At 37.9% G+C, this 18,773-nt stretch overlaps 1 non-coding gene across 1 annotated transcript; it reads right to left on the bottom strand.

Moving 5' to 3' along the window:
* Window positions 1-1,749: 1,749 nt before the first annotated feature.
* LOC127116138 (small nucleolar RNA R71) lies at window positions 1,750-1,856 on the bottom strand. The gene has a single exon (XR_007801118.1). It is a non-coding gene; the product is annotated as a small nucleolar RNA R71 (small nucleolar RNA).
* Between the last annotated feature and the right edge of the window lie 16,917 nt (window positions 1,857-18,773).

Genomic DNA, 18,773 nt, shown 5'->3' with positions numbered 1-18,773 from the left:
TACGTTAGATCATAGTATTTTATTTCCTTTTTTTTACTTTCCTATCTGATTGAGAATTGTGAAGAACAAATCCAACCGGCTTGTGGTGGAGTGTTCGAGCATCGAAGCTAGGAGATAAAATCCAGATTTCTAGTATTTTTCCAGGTTCATTAATTAATTGATTTATTGTTTTAATTTACATATGCTTTATTCCGCTGTTTATATATATTGTTTGTTTGATATGACCGTATTTATGCATGATTATTGTTTATGCATGTTTAGCATGTCTGGCTAATTAATTTAGATATCGGTATGTAAAGTAAGCGGAATAAAGGAATCAAAACTGAGTTGGTTTAAATTTATTTCAAAATATAGTCACTCTTTTTCTGGTCTCAATTTACAAAGTTAACACCAAGGTTTTTGTACGAGAGTAAAAGACATACAGAAGTTAAAATCAATAGAACGACGGTTTGAGCTTTTAACTGGACAGTGTAAATTGAACATTAACTTTAAATCAGGGCGAAAACAATTTTTAAGGTTAATTAAATTCTAACCATTTTCAAAAATTATTTTTAAAAGTTAAATGTGAGGACGAGAGTTAAGCATTTAAGTTTAATCATATAATCTAAGTCAACAGAGCGAGAGTTTGAGACGAGGGTGTTTAAACGGTTAGTATTTTCTCAAAAGGAGTTTCTATAGATTCTATTATTTTCAAAAGTGATTTTAGATTTAACGAAATAGTGAGAGCGTACGTTACAATATAAAGTCATAGTCTAATTCAACAGAGCGAGAGTTTGAGGAAAAGACTTTTAATTAATAGTGTCTACTGAAAAGACTTATTTTAAATTAAGAAAAAGACCAACGAAGATTTGATTCCCTAATTACGACGAACTACATACTGATATCCATGTTATTTGATATTTTATCTAGATCCAAATTTAGTTTTACTTTTCCCCCTAATCATTAAAGTATCATCCGCCTTAGCTTTGCGCAGTAACCCTAGAAAAACGGTAGATCGATTCATTAAGTCCCTGTGGGATCGATATCTTTTAAAACTACGCGATTAGACTGTGCACTTGCAGTTAGTACCCCGATAGACTCATAAAGTCGCGATCAAGTTTTTGGCCCCGTTGCCGGGGACTTTTATTTAGTCGATATCGTAACTCTTCTGTTACGCTGTAGAGACTAAGGCAATTTTTATTTTTTTTCCCTTTTTCGTCGATTTGTATGCCACACACTCGCTCACAAGGCGAGCCGTACTACTTACGAATCAACGACGTTGAACGATATCTCCGATTATTACGACGAATTCGGGAGTATCGTGCTAGAAACAATCTTCCTCCAATCGAAATTCCTTATCTAAAAAATCTCCTTCCTTCGACGATACCAACGATGGTCGAACCAGCTCGTGCTCTTCGAGATTACGCTGCTCCACCGCAGGATGAGCCGCATTCGAGTGTTGCCCCACCCGTAATCGAAGCGAACAACTTCGAACTTAAACCTTCGCTGTTGCAGGCAGTGCAACAGAACCAATTTTCTGGAAATCCTACCGAGGATCCAAACCTTCATTTATCCGTATTTGTCCAATACGCTGACACTGTTAAAGCTAATGGTGTCACTTCAGAGGCAATTCGACTTCGTCTCTTTCCTTTCTCGTTAAGAGATAAAGCTAGAAGATGGCTTCAGTCTCTTCCTTCCAACTCAGTCACCACATGGAATGAGTTGAAGAAAGTTTTTCTTGCCCGATATTTTCCTCCAAGCAAAACAGCTATGTTGAGAGCCCAGATAAATGGATTTAAGCAAAAGGATAACAAATCTCTTTTCGAAGCATGGGAAAGATACAAGGACATGATGAGACTTTGCCCACACCATGGTTTAGAGGACTGGTTAGTAATTCACACCTTCTACAATGGTCTCTTGTACAACACGAGGTTAACAATAGACGCCGCCGCCGGTGGTGCGCTTATGGATAAACCTTACACCGACGCTTATCAACTTATCGAGAACATGGCCCAAAATCACTATCAGTGGGGAAGCGACCGAACAATGGTAGAAAAACCTCAAACAAAAGGGGGCATGTACGAGATAAGTAGCCTTGATCATGTTAATGCAAAAGTGGATGCTCTTGCCCAGAAAATTGAAAGTTTAAATGTATCACCTCCAGCCACCGTGGTTGCCGTAACTCAAAATTGCGAAGTCTGTGGAGTTCAAGGTCACACCCCTACAGATTGTCAACTCCTAACAAGAATTCAAACAGAGCAGGTGAACTATGCTCAAGGAAATCCTTACTCGCATACCTATAACTCAAACTGGAAGAACCATCCTAATTTTTCATATAAAAGTAACAACGCTTTATACACACCAGGTCAAGCTCCCAGTTAAGCTCCAGCTATACCTCCTGGATATCAAAAGCCGACCCCATCTACACCTAACAATAATGTTCCTAGGAAATCCAACTTGGAAATCATGATGGAGAACTTCATAGCCTCTCAACAGCAAACCAATAAAGAGTTCTTAAACCAGAATGTACACACTAGCGAACAGATTAAACAACTAACAAGTAAAGTAGATGCCCTGGCTACCCATAACAAAATGCTGGAAACACAAATCTCGCAAGTAGCTCAACAACAAGCGCCTACTGCTGCCCCAACTGGTACATTTCCTGGACAGCCCCAACCTAATCCGAAAGGTCACGCTCATGCAATTATATTACGAAGTGGTACAGAGGTAGAAGGACCATCTGACCCAAGGATTGAGAACCAAAACTCTAAAAAGTCAACTGAGGAAGAAGGTAAACCTAAGGAAAAGGAAGAGTGTAATAAAGAAACCGTAGAAAAAAAAAGAACCTTATGTACCTCCACCGCCTTACAAACCACCTATCCCTTATCCTCAAAGGCTAATTAAAACCAAAGACGCAGGCCAATTTAAAAAATTTGTTGACCTACTGAAACAATTAAACGTCACAATTCCTTTTACAGAAGCTATTACACAGATGCCCTCATATGCTAAGTTCTTAAAAGAAATTTTATCTAATAAAAGGAAACTTGAAGATAGCGAAACCGTTACACTCACTGCTGAGTGTAGCGCAATAATCCAGAATATGCCTCCTAAACTTAAAGATCCTGGTAGTTTTTCTATACCCTGTCATATAGGAAAATTTGTCATAGATAAAGCTTTATGCGATTTAGGAGCCGGTATCAGTGTTATGCCCTTGACCATATGCAGGAAACTTGAAATGGGAGAATTAAGACCAACTAAAATGTCTGTGCAATTAGCAGATCGTTCCGTTAGATATCCCGTAGGAATTCTTGAAAACGTTCCCGTGCGCATAGGTCAATTCTACATCCCCACCGATTTTATAATTATGGACATAAGAGAAGATGAAGTCACCCCCATTATATTAGGAAGACCCTTCTTAGCAACTGTCGGTGCTATCATAGACGTAAAACGAGGACGACTCACTTTCGAAGTAGGAGAAGAGAAAATTGAGTTTATTCTTTCCAAATTTTTGAAAGCACCTGCAATAGAAGACACATGCTACTTCATGGATATCATCGATGAATGCATAAAAGAAACAGAATTAGAAAATGACGATTTGTCCGACTATCGTGTAGAAGACAGACTGAACCAATGTTTAGCAATAACATCAGATCCTACGCAATGCCTTAAGAAACCAACCCTCGACCTGAAAACACTTCCCAAAAATCTGAGATATGAATTCCTAGACTTAGAACTTGAACGACCAGTAATAGTCAATGCAGACCTAGGAAAACTTGAAACCGAAAAACTCCTAAATATATTAAGAAAATATCCAACCGCACTAGGATATAACATCACCGATCTTAAAGGGATAAGTCCTTCTATTTGTATGCACCGCATCATGCTAGAAGAAGACTGTAAGACTTCTAGGGAACATCAGAGGAGACTAAACCCGATCATGAGTGAGGTAGTAAAGAAGGAAGTAACGAAGTTATTAGAGGCAAGTATCATATATCCTATATCCGATAGCAAATGGGTTAGTCCTGTACACGTAGTACCAAAGAAAGGAGGTATAACAGTGATCGAAAATGAAAAAGGAGAAACTATAACCAAACGAATTGAATCGGGATGGAGAATGTGCATTGATTATAGAAAGCTAAATAAAGCGACCCGAAAAGATCATTTTCCTTTACCATTCATAGACCAGATGTTAGAACGACTAGCCAAGCATTCTCATTTCTGCTATCTGGACGGCTACTCGGGTTTTTTTCAAATACCAATTCATCCTGATGACCAAGAAAAGACAACGTTCACATGTCCTTTTGGTACCTTCGCTTATCGACGAATGCCGTTTGGCTTGTGCAATGCTCCTGCAACTTTCCAAAGGTGCATGATGGAAATATTCGCCGATTTTCTCGAAAGCATCATGGAAGTCTTCATGGATGACTTTTCCGTATGCGGGCAAAGTTTCGAAGAATGTCTTGAAAACCTAGAAAGAGTTCTAGAACGATGTGTAAAATTAAACCTAGTACTTAATTGGGAAAAATGCCACTTTATGGTACAAGAAGGAATTCTTTTAGGACACATCATATCAAATAGAGGAATTGAAGTAGACAAAGCCAAAATAGAAGTAATCGAAAACCTTCAACCTCCGAAAACTGTGAGGGAAATACGAAGCTTCTTAGGACATGCCGGCTTTTACCGACGATTCATTAAAGATTTCTCTAAAATAACTAAACCTTTAACCGAATTATTAATGAAAGATGCTGAATTCATCTTCGACAATAAATGTTTAGAAGCATTTCAAACACTTAAACAAGCATTGATCTCCGCGCCCATAATGCAGACCCCGGATTGGAATGAACCTTTCGAAATAATGTGTGACGCAAGTGACTACGCCGTAGGCGCTGTTTTAGGACAACGAAAGGATAAAAAACTTCACGTCATATATTATGCGAGTAGAACTCTAGATGAAGCGCAAATGAATTACGCCACGACCGAGAAGGAACTTTTAGCAGTAGTATTTGCACTAGATAAATTTCGTTCCTACTTGGTCGGAGCTAAAATAATCGTTTACACTGATCACGCTACCATTAAGTACCTCTTAACGAAAAAGGACGCTAAACCTAGACTCATAAGGTGGATCTTGTTGCTACAAGAATTTGATTTGGATATCAAAGATAAAAAAGGAACTGAAAACGTAGTAGCAGATCACCTCTCTAGACTCGAAAACCTGGAACCGAAAAGAACATCGATCAACGATGATTTCTCGTACGATAAACTTATAGCTAATTTGGAAGAAAATAGAGCTGACAAACAGGTAGAAACCACCTTGGCTGTATGCGTTACACCATGGTACGCTGATTTTGTCAATTATTTAGCCGCCAGAGTGGTTCCACTTGATTTATCCTACCAACAAAAGAAACGATTCTTCCATGACATAAAACATTATTACTGGGACGACCCTTTACTTTTCAAAAGAGGCTCCGATGGTATTTTCCGTCGCTGTATACCTGAAGAAGAGGTAGAAAGTATAATCCAACATTGTCATTCCGCTCCTTATGGTGGACATGCAAGTACATCCAAAACCTGCTCTAAAATCCTACAAGCCGGTCTTTATTGGCCAAACATATGGAAGGATGTACATACCGCTGTCAAGAAATGCGATAGGTGTCAACGCACAGGAAACATATCTAGACGGGACGAAATGCCACAAAAAGGCATTTTGGAAGTAGAAATTTTCGATGTGTGGGGAATAGATTTCATGGGACCTTTTCCACCTTCTTTCGGTAACAAGTACATACTCGTAGCGGTTGACTACGTATCAAAATGGATTGAGGCTATAGCTTCTCCAACAAACGACACACGAGTAGTAATTAAACTCTTTAAGAATATAATCTTTCCAAGATTTGGTGTCCCAAGAATAGTCGTCAGTGACGGTGGATCTCATTTCATATCTAAGGTACTCGAAAAATTATTGTTTAAGTATGGTGTAAAACATCGAGTAGCAACACCTTACCATCCTCAAACTAGTGGACAAGTGGAAGTGTCTAATAGAGAAATTAAACAAATATTGGAAAAAACTGTCGCTACATCGAGGAAAGACTGGTCATCAAAATTACCCGAAGCTTTATGGGCTTATCGAACCGCTTACAAAACTCCCATAGGAATAACCCCATTTAAGCTTATTTATGGTAAATCGTGTCACCTCCCAGTGGAATTAGAACATAAGGCCTGGGCTATTAAAAATTTAAATTTAAACTATAAGGCCGCCGGTGAAAAGCGAATTCTAGATATAAACGAATTAGAGGAACTTAGACAAGACGCATACGAAAATGCCAAAATCTACAAGGAAAGAACGAAAAAATGGCATGATAAACGTATATCAAGGAAAACTTTCAAACAAGGTGATGTAGTCCTATTATTTAACTCTAGACTTAAGTTATTCCCAGGAAAACTACGCTCTAGGTGGTCCGGCCCTTTCCAAGTCACTAATGTCTTTACTAGTGGGGCTGTAGAAATTAAAGGAAAATCTATTGAATCATTTATCGTAAACGGGCAGCGTCTAAAGCATTATCATTATGCTCAAAACAATGAAGACTCGCAAGTCCTGCACTTAGACGTATTGTCTCCAAAATTAATAGATTAACATTTAATAGTTTTATGTCGAGCTTGCGACATTAAACAAAGCGCTTCGTGGGAGACAACCCACAAATTTTTATTTTTCTTTGATTATTCTTTTGATTTTATTCAGTCTTCATTCTTCATTCTTCATTTTCTTTATATTATTAAATTTTTCTTTTTTTCTTCTTTCGGCATCTGGCCAAATCCTGACTAAAATTCTTGTTTTTCTTTTCTTTAGTTAACACTAACCTGATGGCACATATTGGTCGCATGGGTATCAAATTCCGAGGGAGAGCTCAGAGCAAAAATTTGAAGAACTTGTTGAGAGAGAGAGATGCACCCAAATTTTTATGCTGATGATTGTGCAATGACCGTACTTGGGCTAAGAGATAGTGTCCTATATCTGCTGAATCAAATAGGGTGGGAAACCACTCCTATTCGGAGACAATTTGTTACTTACCGGAGGCTAACTCTAGAATTCCTTAGCTCCCTGATTTATTTACCGAACCATGGAAAAGGAATAAACCGAGGATTCATTCAATTCAGGATGGTCAATATGGAGTATCAGTATAACATTAGAGAATTTACTAACCTCTTAGGGTTCCCTACTTCTTTTGACACATTCACCATGAGCCAAGAGGAACTCCTTGAATATCGAGAGCTTGAGCATTTTTGGGGAAGTTTGACGGGAAATGACGACCCTAAGGAACATGAGTTTCTTTTTGGAAACATACATAACCCAGCTTTTCGTTATTTCCACAAGATCCTAGCACACACTCTTTTTGGGAAAAGATCAAACATTACCACAGTATCACGTGATGAACTTTTCATAATATTTTGTGCTTCCCAGAATCGTCCAGTGAATGGTGCCACTTACATGTTATCGAGTTTTGACCTCCTTATTCAAGATGACCGTGCACCGATTCAAATAGGAGGATTGATAACTATGATTGCTAATGCTATTGGATTGCGCCAACCCATGCTTGATTTGAACCCTTTTTGTGGTATTCAGCCTATGAATATACTTTTCCTTTTCAACACTATGTTTATAGGAAACCTTGGACCTAAAGAGTTTGAACTATTAATAAGCAACCAAGCCTTTTACCTATTCACCATGCCTAGCCCGATGACTAGTATCCATAACCGAAATAATTGGCTCTACAACCTGGATGGAATACCTTCTCCTGTTAGATCTGTTGAAACCATCCAAGAGTATGAGATTCTTGACAACCAGATTCCTAATGCTGAGTCTGATCCGCAGACACCAACTGGTTACCATGATGCTGCCTCTCCACCTCATCCTATCCCGTCCGCAGAATCGGTAGTACCTGATCTTAGACATCATATGCCCGAAGCTGATTATAATACCTCTATTCAAGCTTTGATGTCAGAACAAGATGCCATTAGAGAAGAGTTAACTATGATGGGACATGAATTTTTGGAATACATGAGTAGAATGACAAATCAATTTCACGAGTTGCTACACCGTGTCAATTCCTTTGCTCCTCCGACGAGAGATTCTACAAATGGCTAGAAGAATCGCAGTTAACTAGTTTTAGTCTTAGGAAATTTATAGTTTCGTTTGACAATATTTTTAATCTTAGGATTTATTTTTCGCATGTTTTATTTTATCTTCAGTCAAATATTACATTATGTTTATTTTTATGAAGTTACTGGCATTATTGGTTAAATTAAATTTTTTTTTGATTTATGCACTGTCTAAAATTACCAATGATGATATATATTATATGGTACTACTTACATGGCTTATTAGAGAAAAAAAAATATACTATGGTGTAGTAAAGTAGCATTCATGGCAATTTAAAAAAATAAATAAATAAAAAAATAATAAAATAAAACTTGTCACAAATTTTAGCCAATGCATGCTGCCACCATGCTGTCACGACCGTTGCAAGCTCAGAAGTGTGACGAGCGTCACACATTCTGTCACGGTCGCCACGCACCCCATGACGCCCGTAACGCATGCTGTCACGAGCGTGACAGCTTGTTTCCTCGTAAAATATTGTGGACCGTTACGCCATGACCGTTACTCCCCATTTCAATTCATCTTTATCCCCATTCAACTCACCTCTTTACTCCATTCCACTCACCTTCATCCCCATTAATTTTTTTTTCTCACCCACTTCTCTTCCCAATTTCAAAACTCTTCCTATAAATACCTTCATTACATTTCTTCCTACACCACATCATTCCAAAAACAATTCTATACAAAAAATTATTTCATCCTCTTTTCCTTTCTCCTTCTTTCTACCTACCAATCAAAATGGCAGAGAATCAACATCAAGAGCAATTTGGAAATATTATTTTCCGATCTGAAGATAGTAACTATCAACGGGAGCAGTTCGTTCGGTTTCAGCAACGCGGTGTCACATCTACCAGGTACCCAGATTTCAATTGCTTACAAGAATTAGGATTACATCAAGGTGTGCAATGGCTGCTTAGGCTATCCGATTTAACTTTTCTATGCATACAAAATCACCCAACATACCCATCACTCACCCTGGAGTTTTTAAGCTCTTATTTATACACCACTCCAACCGGTGAGGACGAGTACTTAACCGGTGTCGCAAAATTCCGTATGTTCAACACTGAGTATGCACTATCTCAAGAACAGTTGAGTGTCATGCTACATTTTCCTGAAGGAGACCACGTCCACCCAAGAATCCCTCCAAACTCAGAATGGAACACAAACGCATTCGACCTTTTTGGAAAAATATCCGGTGTGGAAACCACCAATTAGGATGCATTACTTGCTTCACACATACACAACCCCACCATCCGGTATTTTATCCATATTTTGCAAAACACCATCTTTGGAAGAGCCAACAACAGCAAGGTCAACACGAAAGAATTATTCTTCCTACACTGCATCTTTTCAGCAAATACAAAGGTAAACGCCGCCTCTTTCTTACTTCACCATATCCGTACCCTTTATGCTCGAGGCAGTCAACCTTTTGTGATTGGAGGATTAATAACCACCATCGCACTCGGTTTAAATCTAGGGGACCTGTCGCACCTCAAAAAAAATGAGTGATAATGCGATCCCTCGCGATAGGACGCGGAAAAATGTTCGAAACAGAGTCGCCACCGAACTTTATTTATTCCAATGAAGGAATAGGAAAATATCGAGAAAACCTTTGGAAATAAGAACAATGGTCATCGCAACCATATTCGGGTTCGGGAGTCGATTACGCAAGGGGAAGGTATTAGCACCCCTCACGTCCGTTGTACTCAACGGGAACCTCTTAGTCTGATTTTGCTATTTAACTGTTTAATTGACTGTTTATTGCTTGCTTCGAGTAATTTAAAATTTGATGATAGATATGGGTGAAGACCTCAGGAGGGGAAATGAGAGGTTTTTTTATTAGTGTGCTCGCGAAGATACAGCAATCTCCTGCCTACGTATCCTTATAGTGCAATAAGGAAATCAGAGCAATCGTAGTTCGGGATACTACGAATATTTGGGTGTGTTTTGTTTTGATGAACGACTGTGTAAGTCGGCGTTCTAACGGCTAAACGCTGGCATGTCTACTCTCGGGGGAGGCTCTAGCACTGGTTTGTTGTGCGCATTAGAAAGGATTGACAGTGTTCTTTTTTGAAAGGGTTTTGGTCACGCGGGGGTGACAGGTTGAATTGATGTGTTTGATGTTTGGATTTCGATCGCTCGGGGGCGAGAAGTTAGGTTTGGTTTCGATCGCTCAGGGGCGAGAAGTTTGATTTGATTTGTTGGAAATGTTTTCGGGGAACGACGAAAGATTGAGCAATGTGGTGTTCACCAATCGTCCAATTCTTTCGAGGAATAACAAGGCGTCCGCCTTCTATTCCTTTTTCGTTCGAATTATTTTGAAAGCTTGTGTTTGTGGATGTTGAATATGCACGGTAGTGAGGCGTACGCCCCCTACTTACTTATTCAAGGAATAATGAGGCGTGCGCCTCCTATTCCCTTATCCAAGTTTATTTATCGTGTTTTAGTCGGAAGTCGATAATTTGTGCAATATGGCGTACGCCAATTATTCAAATAATCGAGAGATGGCGAGGCGTACGCCCCTCATCTTTTATCATCCGAGGTTTAAATTGTAAAAGATATGTTTGGATATTGTATTCGATTCGCGTAGATAGTTTGAATTTTGGATTTCGTTTGCTCGATCGTGGTTTTGAATTGATGACGAAAACTCGAGCAATGTGGCGTACGCCAATTATTCGAATAATCGAGAGATAATGAAGCGGATGCTCACTATTCTCCTTTTCATCTGAAATATAGAATTAAATGATTGAAGAATTTGCAATTGATTTAGAGAATGTGATTTGAATGTATATGATTATTAGAGTTTTATTTGAATGACAAAAATCCGAGCAATATGGCGTACGCCAATTATTCGTATAATTGAGAGATAATGAAGCGGATGCTCACTATTCTCCTTTTCATTCAGAGATTAATTAAAAGGATTTGGTAGAAATAATTTAAAATATTATGATTTGAAGTCTTTGGTTTGAATGATTTGAATTTATATTCGATTTTGAAAAATGATTTGAAATTGTGTTTAAGGATTTAATCGGGTAACAAGAACTCGCGCAATATGGCGTACGCCAATTGTTCAAGTACTTGAGAGATAGTGAAGCGTACGCTTCCTATCTCCTTTTCAACCCATGCTTATATTTGAAAGAGAAAATGATTTTGAAATTGAATAGTTTAAAAAAGTGGTTTGAATAAATTGAAAAGGGATTTGAAATATGTGATTAAGGTTTAATCGAATGACAAGAACTCGTGCAATATGGCGTACGTCAATTGTTCGAGTGCTTGAGAAATAATGAAGCGTACGCTCCCTATCTCTTTTTCATCCCAATTTTATGTTTAAAAATTCTTTAGAAGTTGTATTGGTTAAAAAAAATGATTTGAAGTTGAATTTGAAATGAATTTTGAAATTGAGTTATTTGGAGAAAATGAGTTGTGTTTATTTTGAAATTTGTTTTAATAGATAATGAATTGAAATGAAAATGTTTTGGAATTGAATGGTTTTTTTTTTTGGAGAAAATGATTTGAAAATGATTATGAATTGACAAGATTGGAATGAATTGGAAATGATTTGAAATGGTGATGTAAAAGAAAAATCTTTGATTATTACCAAAATTTACTTAAGTTGATTAATCGAATTAACTAAAACTAATTATCAAAATTATTTAATTACCTCAAATAATTAAGTTAATTAAGGTTAATTAATTAAAAAAAATTAATCAATCAAAAATTCAACTAATAATATTTTTTATGAAAAAAAAACAAATTAGTAACAACTTTGACTAAAAAATTGAATCGGAAGTTTGGCGGTTTATCGACACAAAGTAATCGAATCCGTGCTACCAAGTTTGGTTTTAAAAATACAATGGATTTGAAAACAGTAACCAAATAATTATGATAACACTTATATCATGGGGTGCACGTGAAGCATAACCGTAAATGGGCTTGGAGCAAAATGTTGAACAAAATATTGAGTTAATCAACAAGCTATCAAAAAAAATACACTAGGATCTAAAAAAGGGACAGAACTTATGGCATTTCAGATTAACTAATTTGAACAATCATGCTGCTCCAAGTTTATATATGTAAAAAAAAACGGCTAAATGGTATAATCACAGATGAACAAAGCGCTGCAGAACCAAAAAACAAATGACTACACGTAGAAAGTATATACACACACTAATTAAACATAAAGTTATAATTTGTAATCACATTTTGATATAACAGAGAAACACATGTTAAAATTAAAACCAAGTCAAAAGTTAGACAATATTTACAGGTTCTCATTCCATAAACTAACTCATTCTTATCATCAATTTAAACAACACAAACAAACCAAGCTGGAAACCCAATTGAAACATCCATGAGTCACCATAATTAATTTTCAAACATGAGGACTGTAGTCATAAAGAAAGTAAAAACAGCAAGTTTAAAGTATATCGCTTATTTGAAAACTGAATATAAACTCATCATAAACTTAAATCTGACGCTTTAACCAAAATATTACCAAAATGACCAAATCGTCGTGTTCTGTTTGCTGCTCTGAGTTTGTTGGAAGAAACTTGTTGAAACCCACTTTGCCGAGAGATAGAACTCTAACGCGGTGTGCTGAGTTGTTGACGTCGAAGAGCTCGAGACAGCGGACCTTGGATGGAAACGTGGTTACGGTGATGCTTCTTGTTACTCCATCCGCGTACGACAAGGTGATGAAGCTCCAACCTGCACAAAACAGACAACAACCAACACAGGGTACCCTGAAGATTCGAAATCGCGTGAAGGCGAAGGCGAATCCGCGGATCCGAAGGAGCTTGACGGATTCGTGGGTTTTTTAGTGGCGGCTGAAGGTCGATTAAGGGTTAGACGGTTGAGCGATGGCAAGGTTTTCTGAGATGGCGTAGTGATTGATGGTTGGAGGGGTTTGACAGCGGTAGGGGTTGTGAAGGTCGAGGGTGTTGAAGGAGGTTGTGTGGACGGCGTCGAGGATGGAGGTGGTTCGCGGAGGTTGTGTGAAGGGGGTGATGAAGGGTGAGCTGGAGATGACGAAGATGTAGGCGTGGTAGCTTGGGTTAAGGGGTTTCGTTTGTGAGGCGAAGGGTTAAGGGTCAATGAGGGTTTCGGAGATGGTGAGATGGTGTTTCGTTGGGGGCGGCGGCGGCGGTAGTAGCTGGGTTGAGGGTCTTTAGGGAGAGCGTGAAGGAGGTTTTGCGAGCGAAGGGGGGTTCTGGCGGCGCGATGAAGGGTTTTGGGGTTTTACGGTTGGATTTGTTGATGGTGGCGGCGGGTGAGAAGTGGGAAGGTGGCGGCGCCGGCGATTTAGGGTTTGGGTGTTGGAGATTTCCGGTGGGTTTGAGCGTAACGGCGGCGATGGAGTAAGTGGGTAGACGGAAAATACACGGTAGATTTGGTGGTGGGGGATGGTGATGACGGTGTGAGAGGAAAAGCTTTTTGAAGATGGATGAGGGTTTGGGTAGGGGTGGATGGCGGCTGAGAAATTTTTTAGTAAGATTAGGGTTGAGAGTGGGAGATTTGGAGAGTTTAGAGTGAATAGTGATTGGAGTGAGGATGAGCGTAAATGAACAGTGAATGAGAGAGGGGATCTGAGCGTGAGAGATAAAGAAATTTTTTTTGTCTTTTTTCTTTTTTCCTTCGTACAGTGAGAGCAGAGGTAGTGGGATGGATAGTGGGACAATGAGAAGTGTGTACGCGTGAGAGACGTTGGAGATTTGTTACTGAGAGAAGAAAATTTTTGTCTTTTATAAAAAGGAATCCAATGCAATATATATTTAATTATCCTAAAAAAAAAATCTACCTAATATATATAAACAAAAATTAACTAATACTTAAAATTAATTAAAATAATACAATAAAATAAAAACTAATAAGAAACTAATTAATATTTTTTAAAAAAGATCTAACTAATATATAAGAGAATTAACTAATGTTTCTACTTAATATTTACAAAATCTAATATAAAAACTAATTAAAAATAATAAAAAAAACCAACTAACTTAAAAATTAACTAACAACTAACTAATTCTTAAATTAATACAAAAAAAAAAAACTAACTAATATTAAAAACTCTAACTAATATTTACTTAAATAAACTAATAAAAAAAAACTAATTAATATTTACAAAAACTAACTAGTAAGAAACCAATTAATATTTAATTAAATAACTACTATTTAAAAAACTAATTAATATAAAAAAAAACTAATATTAAAAATCGAAAAAAATATTGACCAATTAAAAAAGAAATCGAGTACCACTTTTTATTCAGAAAAATTAAACCCGTCACACTAAACTTGTCAGGACAAAATATACCTATTAAAAATACAGTATTTTCCTCAAATTTGACGATTCAACCGATTTTTCTGTATCTTCAAGGAAGTCCAATCTGATTGACATTTTAGGTGTTTTATTCATGATGCAATGTATGTAATGGTATGTATATGATGCAAAAAAATGAAACTGAAATTAATTTTGAAAAAATTAAAAATGCCCGGACAAAATTGGGGTACGACAGCTGCCCCTATTTAATTATCTTGAATCAGAAGGTAAGAATGACAAAGGTCATCTTACATTCGTGGTGGAAGGTAATTAAATACTAAAGGATCCAAATTTTGTCCTTTGGAATGCAATGGAGAGATGCAGATGAAGATGCAATGGATGTCAAGGTAGTAGGGGTTGGATGTCACATCAATGTCAACCCTCGAGCCAACATTCAAATCTTGCACAGGTTGTTTCTGATGTGAAGACAAAGGTGGGATCGGTTTTCTGACACCAAAAGGATGACAGAGATTCACCATGATTTTGAGGATTGTCATCACCAAAAGGATAATTGTTACAGTGGGTACAACAAAGATCGCCATCACCAAAAGGATGATGGTAAGATCAACGACAAATCTCGCTATCACCAAAAGGATGAAAGTTAGACACAATTCACAGATTTCTATCACCAAAAGGATGATGGTCATTCTGGTAAATTTTTCCATTACTGAGAGTATAGGATCAAGGCTATCACCAAAAAGATGATAGTTGACTCATCACCTTCAAAGATCACCGTCACCAAAAGGATGAAGGTAAGATCCAACAACAAAACTTGTTATCACCAAAAGGATGATAATAAGTCAACACACAGTTGATCACCGTCACCAAAAGGATGAAGGTAAGATCAAGACAAACTGGTTATCACCAAAAGGATGATAATCACCATCACCAAAAGGATGAAGGTATAATTAAAAGATAAAACTTGTTACCACCAAAAGGATGATAATCACCATCACCAAAAGGATGAAGGTATAATCAGGACACAAACTTGTTATCACCAAAAGGATGATAATAAGAACACAACACAATTGATCACCATCACCAAAAGGATGAAGGTAGGATCAAGACACAAACTTGTTATCACCAAAAGGATGATAATCACCATCACCAAAAGGATGAAGGTATAATCAAAAGATAAAACTTGTTACCACCAAAAGGATGATAAGAAGCACACACGCAAATGATCACCATCACCAAAAGGATGAAGGTAGGATCAAGACACAAACTGGTTATCACCAAAAGGATGATAACCACCATCACCAAAAGGATGAAGGTATAATTAAAAGATAAAACTTGTTATCACCAAAAGGATGATAATCACCATCACCAAAAGGATGAAGGTATAATTAAGACACAAACTGGTTATCACCAAAAGGATGATAAGAAGCACACACACAATTGATCACCATCACCAAAAGGATGAGGGTAGGATCAAGACACAAACTTTTTATCACCAAAAGGATGATAAGAAGTCAACAATCACCATCACCAAAAGGATGAAGGTATTGTTAAAGGACACAACTTAGTTACCACCAAAAGGATGATAATAAGTCGATAGTCACCATCACCAAAAGGATGAAGGTACTACAACACAATAGAACTCGTTATCACCAAAAGGATGATAATGAATCCACAATCACCATCACCAAAAGGATGAAGGTGAGATCATAACTTCAAAACTTGTTACCACCAAAAGGATGATAATAAGTTATAATAACTTCAAATATTGCTGACACCAAAAGGATGACAGTGGGGGTTGGACTTTTCGAATGTTACTATCACCAAAAGGATGATAGCTTAAACTAAACTTCATAATCTTGATCACCAAAAGGATGATTTTAGATTGAACTAGACGTCATCACCAAAAGGATGATGATTGGGCCAAAATGACAAGGATTGCTTATCACCTTAAGGATCGCCGACACCAAAAGGATGACGGTAAGATGTAATAATTACAGTGGTCTCCATTCACCAAAAGGATGAAGGTTGAACCAAAACTTCAAGGATCTCAGACACCAAAAGGATGACAGTAAGATCACAAATGTCAAGGATTTACCATTACCAAAAGGATAACAGTGATCATAAACAAGGTGATGATTAGTATTATTCCTCCATGGACTTTCACCAAAAGGATGATAGTGAGAACAATATCGGAAAACAAGGCTACTGACAAAGTTCAATAAACCTGACTTGCTGGGTAGCATTGGAACATTGCTAGGTAAGACTTGCTCAGGGTATGGACAACAAAAGGTTGCAGACCCAATATTCTCTGGAGAGATGTAATTTCTGTCAACAAAAGGTTACAGGAAACAACTTATTGAGGAATGCTCAATGTGAAACAAGGTAAGTGTTTGGAGAAACATTGTTTGACTTAGCTGAGGATAACATCTTATCAACAAAAGGTTGAAGGATGTAGCTCAATGGGGAATGCCCAATAGTGGGTAGGAACTCACTCAAAAGAAGTGACAATGACTCGACTGAGGATTGGCCTGGATGCCTACGACTAAACCTTGGATTTTGATTCGTGTTATGTACATGAATGATGTGTATGCGTTATGTATGAGGTGATGCATGTGATGCATGTTATGCATGTTTGAATGCAAAGGACTGATTGGCTTGTTTTGGGATTGGCCCCCCTTTCAAAGGCGATGTGTTTTCTGGAAACCAAAGTTGGTTGTGTTTGTCTTTGTGTGGGTGCCAGCAAGGTGGGCTTTGGTTTTTTCTGGTAATTGTCAATGTAGATTGGACTGTTGATTGGTAGAAGGATCTGACTTCCTGACACTCGGTAGTTGATGATGTGATGAACACGCAATAGATGCGGATACTCTTGGTGCCCCAAGTTTGATCTTTTACTCATATGTGTGTATTTGTCTTTGAGAAGGTCTCAGTTCTTCTTCTGAAGTGTTTGGAGATATTTGGCCAGCCAGTGACTGAGCATAGCGACGTAATCAACGCATGATGATTGTGCTTTTGACGTGCCTCAAGGATTCTCGTCAAGATATGATGTTGTACTGGTATGAACTTTTGACGTTTTGGTTGTGAATTCAAGCAGTTACTACTGTCTGATGCAATCTACTTGATTGTCTTGAAGATATGAAGGGAAACTGCCCCTTGCAACTTGTCTTGCCCCAGATTGGCCTTTAAGGGACTTGCCCTAAACGTGCTGAGTATTGAAGTGTTTTTCCTCCTTGATCAACCGATGCTTGGAGATTTGTCTTATACTGACTACTTCTTAAGTCAATATGATCCCATGCCCCTGATTCATAGAATGGTCTTGATTTGTGTTAGCACCAACGATCAAGTGCCCTTTGAATTTCCCCTTGTTGGACTTTCCTCGATGTCAAGTATTGACTGACAATTAAGAATTGTTATCCAAGAGATGGTGATTTTAATGCAACAGTTATGCAAGTTTTGAAAAACAATCATTCATTTGGAGTGTTGTGGTAATGTGTGGCGAGTGGATCGTGAGTCCAAACGCGGTGCTTGATTTAGCTGGTGTGTGAGTGATATAGTGAGAAGACAATATTAGCAAATATCTAGGAGTCAGTTTACTCAACCTTGCTATAATATGCTTTCAGAATAAACCCTACTTCAATTAGGTCTTTTGAAGGTTGTAACGTGGCTTGGTTCATGGTTATTGAAATGAAAGGATATAAGGCTCAAAGTTTATTTTAACCCACCCCTTCTTCATGATAATCTCCAATCCTACGTTCAGCTGATTCACACACATTTACTTTTGCGGGTAAGGATAAAGATGGTGATTCAAGGTTTCTTGGAATGGCAGCCACCTTATTTCGTTTTTTGGATGTCAGTGACCCTTTGATTTTGGTATGGTGGTCACTGAATCTTGTTTTGTTTTGTTGGAGACTTTCATTGTCTCTTTCGATTCTTGTTTTGATCCCTAACTTTTGCATGGACCGTTTTGTGAAGCTTTAATCCATCGGGATTGCCCCTGTTTTTGCCTAAGTCTCCTTTTAAGGTGTTCGACTTAGCGGGCTTTTTCTTTGATTTTTTTTGGAAATTGTGACTGCCATGCCATTGGTCTTTGAAGAACAACCGACATAGATTTGGATTTGTATGGTTCCTTCACCACTTTAGGATGTGTGTGAAGAGTGTCGTATGGTTGATCCTCGTATGGGATACTTCACCTCTGTAATTTGTATGTGTAATCAGGTTAACTGAACACTACCCTGCCCCAGGTTAAGCGTAAGGGTTTGTAGATCCGAAAGAAACTCCTACTTCTAGGCTCGAAGTGGTTGACTAGGGATTAACTCCTTATCTCTCCGGTGTTTGGGGATTTGAAACAATGCCTGTACATCATTAGCAGGA

Source organism: Lathyrus oleraceus, chromosome 1, assembly GCF_024323335.1.
Source record: "Lathyrus oleraceus cultivar Zhongwan6 chromosome 1, CAAS_Psat_ZW6_1.0, whole genome shotgun sequence".
NCBI lineage: Eukaryota > Viridiplantae > Streptophyta > Magnoliopsida > Fabales > Fabaceae > Lathyrus > Lathyrus oleraceus.
This window is presented reverse-complemented; position numbering and strand designations above follow the sequence as displayed.